The following is a 5,469-nucleotide window of genomic DNA, read 5'->3' as shown; positions in this document are numbered from 1 at the left end:
TTGGCCTGGACTTTGGAGCTGCTGACAGCCTCCTACATCCCGGCCTTACAGACCATCTGCCTTACAGCCCAAGAGCCTCTTGAAAGATGTTCATAACCCAGTCTCCAGAACCTGGGACTATGTCACCTTACCTGGCAGAAGGGATTCTGCAGATGTGATTAAGTTAAGGATCTTGAGATGAGATTATCCTGGATTATCCAGGTGGACCCAGTGTAATCACAAGGGTCCCTTATAAGTGAAAAAAGGAAGCAAGAGAGTCAGACTGAGAGAAAATGTGATAATGGGAGCAAGGTCAGAGAATCAGAAAGAGATCTGAAGACACTATGCTTCTGCCTTTGAAGATGGAGGAAGGAGCCACTAGCCAAGGAATCCAGGTGTCCTACAGAAGCCAGAAAAGGCAAGGAGACAGATTCTCCTCTAGAGCTTCCAGAAGGAACAAGCCTACAAACAGCTTGATTTTAGCCCCGTGAAATGGATTTGGGACTTCTGACTTCCAGAAATGGAAGATAATAAGTGTCTGAAGCCACTGAATTTGTAATGATTTGCTATGGCAGTCGTAGGAAACTAATACGCCTCCCCAGAACTGGTCTCCATGGCCCTGCTGCTGGGCTCACCCCTGCCTTGGCTTACTGCACTCGCCACACAGTAATAAAAAAGCCACTCTGGTCCTCAACCCTTAGTCCCTGGAGCAGACAAGCAAGTCCCTGTACTGATGTTCAGAGCCTCTCCACAGCACAGCTGTCCAACTCTGTGATCCAGCCATTATCCATCACGGGCCAAACCAACCATGACGACAAACTAGATAACCACCAGCTCTATTAACCGGGAAATGACTTCTTGGCAACCTAAAGGATTTCACAGTCATCAGCTTACTAATCCATTACTGGGAAGGCTTGAGACTTTTTCTTAAGTTCTTCACTAGGTAGTCAATTAGACAGAGGCTCTCATAAGAATATACTATTTTTATTGAAACTTCTACATCCCTAGATTTGTTTCATGTGTTAAACAATATAATGGGTGAGTTTCCAAATTCACTTCATATTTTAAAAGGTTATAAAGAGCACATCATGGCACCTAGACTCACATAAAACCTCCTCAAGTGGAATCAGGCCCTCTCATCCCCCTTCCATTGCTAAAACAGGGTTGGCAAGGAAGGAGAGTGTTGCAGGCTGAATTTCGTGCCCCTGAAATTCACATGTTGAAGTCCTAAGCTCAGTGGCTCAGTGTGACTGTACTTGGAGGCAGGGTCTTCCAAGAGATAATTAAGTAAAGTGAGGTCATCCTGGTGGGCTTTAATCCAGTATGACTGGTGTCCTTGCAAGAAGAGGAGATTAAGATACAGACACACCCAGAGGGAAGATCATGTGAAGACACAGGCAGAAGACGGTCATCTACAAGCCAAGGAGAGAGGCCTCAGAGAAAACCAAATCTGCTGACACCTCGATGTTGTGCTTCCAGCCTCCAGAACCAGGAGAAAGTTAATTTCTGTTACTTAAGCCACCCAGTCTGTGACACTTCGTCCTGGCAGCCCTAGCAAACTAATACAGGGGATTCTGCTTATCTGCACCCTAGAAGTTGCCCTGAAGATTTCTTTACTAGGCAAATATTAATGGAATTAATGTACTTAGATTTTGTTTCCAAAATATTCAACTCTTTTGTAAAAGTAGCAAATTGGTATCTTATATTCTGCCAGTGCACCAATTAGGCAGAAGGAACTAACATTTTTCAAATTCCTGCTGTAAAATCAGTCATTGTAATCGGCTTTTTATGTCTGTTATCTCACTTACTCCTCCAAAAGGCATTGTTGTTTCTAAAAAAACAAAAATAAAAACAACACAAGCAAACAAAAACACAAATGAGGAAATGAAGGCTCAAATAACCTGCCCAAGGCCACATGGATGCTTTGTGAAAATTAACATCTCAATCTACAGGGCTCTCAAATTCATATGTTTACCCCAGATTTTGCACAGCCTTTCCCACACAGCTGCATGTTATTTTTGTGCTGAAAGTAGCAAGAGGTCCCAAGGAGGTATGAAGATTAATAGAGCCCTATTCTGTCGTCTTTGAGCTCGCGAGCTATTTCTGGGGAGAAGGGTAGAGTAGTCAGAGGATGAAAAAAAGAAAAGCATCCTCTTTTATGTATACATAGGAAACAAAACTCTGGCTGCCTATCGAGAGGATACGTGCATCATTTCCCCTCCCTTGGTGACACTGCTGACGCCGCGGCTGCTTGGAAGTGCGATAAACAAGTTGTAATATATTAGCAGGAACCATTGCAGGGCGCTCATATGGCTGGCAGAATTCCTGAGAAATAGTTTTTATGGCACCGATCTCCTTGGAGACCTTAAATAACGGCCTAAAATGTATGGTACAGAGATCACAGGGTTTATTACTTTAGTTTCAGCCTGGTGTTCTGCAATTTATAGTTTTCCTGATAAATTGGGATCCATTCAGCTGGTACATATTATGTGGGACAGTGGAATTGTCTCTCTTCACTGAAGAATTAGAAATGGGCAGATGCCTTGATTGGGTAATAACGATGTCAGCCCAAGCTGTGCATGTCAGACAGAGCCCGGCTGGCTGCACATCTGGGCTCATTTTAAAGAGGAACGGGCTCGCACAGTAGGACTGCACCCCTTCCTCTGTCTCCAAACGCCTTCTAATCCCAGAGGAGACAGACACTTAGGTAGAAGTGTTTTTTCACTACAACCTGGCTAAAGGCAAACAAATTCCACACATCATACTCTCTTTTGGGGAGCATGGAGGGGGGTCTCTACTAAAATATGCAAATAAAAATTGCACTTCTGAATCTAGCAATAGTGGGATGGCTTTTTATGTAGAACCTAGGAGTACACTGTTCCCTATTTTCCATGGATTAAGTTAAAGTAAAATCTGCTTTCAGTGGCTGTGGCTGCTCTGTATACACTTAATTAATTTGATGTTGTTAGAAATCAGATTTTACATGCAATGAACAAAGCACATTTCAGAGAAAGCTGTTCCTATTTCTGATTTTCAACCAGTTGATCAGTCTCTTGGCTTTAAAAAACAAACAAAAAAAACCTCTTTTTTTTTTTTTAGGAAAGGAAAGGGACATCAATTGAATTATGTTGTGTTGGTGGTGTTCTAGTTTTTAAAAAATCAAGCTAGTAGGCAGGAATAGTAACTTTTCTTTAGCTGAAAGTCTGGTATAGATTTTAGTATTTGGACACTGGAGCCCTTTCAAATCCCATCTGGCTGTTAATCTGCAAAGGATGAAGGATTTACAAAAAGGGCCTCAACTCTGAGGTGTCATTAAGTTCTATTGGGCCAATAGTTTCTGAAAATGAATTTAAACAACAAAGCTCAATAATTCTATGGACGTTGTTAGCCTGTTTCTTTGGGGGGAAAAGAGGGGGTGGGGGAGGAAGGAAATGGGTTTGGGTATGAGAGACTGGAAAAATGATTAGAAAAGAAGAAACAGCTCCCACCCACCATGAATTCTAGATTTTCCTTTGAGCTCAGAAGGTGCCCAGTTTTCTGCAGTAAGAAATGTTTTCCAATGTGTGAATGTGCTTTGGGCTCAGTTCTGGGTAACCTGCCTTCTTCCTAATGGGTCTGGTCCTGAGATAGTTAACACCCCTTTATGATGTCATTGGGCTCTCTGAAAAGGAGATGGGGCAGAGGGTGAAAGGGACGTCCAGTGTTGTAAGGAGTTGCCTCAGTTACATTAACTGATGCTGCAGAACCATTCAGAGCCAGCTCTGTTGAAGGCCCATGCCTGGTCAGGTAAAAGGTCATGAGCATCCTCACTGGAAATTTATCAAGGATCAAGCTAACTGTTTTTGGTAAATGGAAAGACAACCCAGGATGCTTACTATGGTATAACCTATGGCAAGATTCTCATTGGTCTTGTCTCCTGGAAAAGATGCATTCTGGAAATAACTCCTATGAAAGCAAAGATCTCATGTGCAGTAACCATTCAAGTAGAGAGGGAGGAGAAGGTGATGAGATGGGGAAAAAAGATGCAGTGATTGTCCCAAAGGGTCTGTCCCATGCGCCAGGCAGGAAGCACTTCCCCCAGATCCTCTCAGTCCCACAACAATCTCACAAGATAAGAATTCCGACAGTTACTGCCATTTTACTCGTGAGGAAATAGACATTTAGGCAAAATGACTCATTCCGAGACCCACAAATGCTAAATAATGGAAGCAAGGTTTGATATCAGAAGGTCTGGGTCCACTGTGAGCATTTTCACTAGTAGGATTTGCCCTTTGATGGAGAAAACTGTTACAAAGTTCACTAACAACTTAGGATCTAACCTTTGGAGCATAATTTATTCACCATTAGGGACCGCCTATAGAGTAACGTAATAGAGACACGTGGACACCAAGACCTACCAATGCGTCTACACATAAGAAAAAACCCATTCAGAGCTCAAGATTCTTAGCGCTGACAGCTAGATGATTTACGATGGCCATTTTAACTTTGCTGTGGGGCCATCAAAAGTGTAGCCACGTCTTTAAAACAGCCTCCTCTGTGATATTTTTAGTAACTTTAATAACTTAAAGAAAGGTGGGAACCCTTTCTTTTCCTTCATTCCCAGTTATCCTTCAATGGCTAATCCCTCCCTCTTGTCACAGGTTCCTTTCACCCTGAATACTTCCAATTACTGAGTTGTTAACTGGAATAAAACCACCTCACAAGCCTTCCAGGGTAAGCCAGGAGGAACAGCAATCACCGCAAGCAAGAGATGGTCTCATCTTACAAGAAAACGAATTAAAAACACACAGGATTTACACCGACTGCTTCTCAGAGGAGAGCCAGCCATCCACTGGAGCGATTCTATACTTTTTTCCTTTCTTCCTTTCTTCCTTTCTCTCTTTCTCTCTTTCTGTCTTTCTTTCAAGTAAAACTTCCAGCCATGCTTACAGAGATAGATAAGCAAAGGCCGGGAAAACCATTAACATTACAACCAACAACTTGAAGGACTAGGGGTCCTTTGAGCTCTCACGATGACGGAAAGTAGCCACTTCCTGAAGAAAAAAATAGGTGCCTTCTGTGACCAGAGACAGAGAAGATGCTGCCTGTGTTCATTAGCAGCCAAGTCTGGCCTTCCAGGCAGAGTGACGCGTCCGCTTCAGTGTGCAGCCAAGGCCCTCCCACACCTATATTCCTGGTGAGGAATTAGTTTCTTTGTCCAGGTGTGGGGAAGTAGTTTGAAAGGCCAGTTATCCCCACCTCATGTTGAAATGGGAGGAGGCCAGAGATCCATCCCCTCCTCCCCAGCAAAGCCCCTTCGTCCTGACATTCTTCAGCAGCTCCCACACTCTCCTGTGCTTTACTTGGAGGGACAGTGTGGGATGGCCCTCCCAGCCTCTGGAGATGACTCTGCTATGGATTCAGATTAGGCATTCATTCCCTCAGCAGAGATACATGTGGAGCAACTGTGATGTATCAGAAAATGTACAGATCAAACACACCAAAGACCTA

General features: G+C 43.4%; 1 long non-coding RNA gene across 1 annotated transcript; it reads left to right on the top strand.

Annotated features, from left to right (window-relative positions):
• Positions 1 to 3,670: 3,670 nt before the first annotated feature.
• Positions 3,671 to 4,777, top strand: LOC140700459 (uncharacterized). Its single transcript, XR_012078852.1, has 2 exons — positions 3,671 to 3,765; positions 4,620 to 4,777. It is a non-coding gene; the product is annotated as an uncharacterized lncRNA (long non-coding RNA).
• Positions 4,778 to 5,469: the final 692 nt, after the last annotated feature.

The sequence above is a fragment of the Vicugna pacos genome, chromosome 12 (genome assembly GCF_048564905.1).
Source record: "Vicugna pacos chromosome 12, VicPac4, whole genome shotgun sequence".
Lineage (NCBI taxonomy): Eukaryota > Metazoa > Chordata > Mammalia > Artiodactyla > Camelidae > Vicugna > Vicugna pacos.
This window is presented reverse-complemented; position numbering and strand designations above follow the sequence as displayed.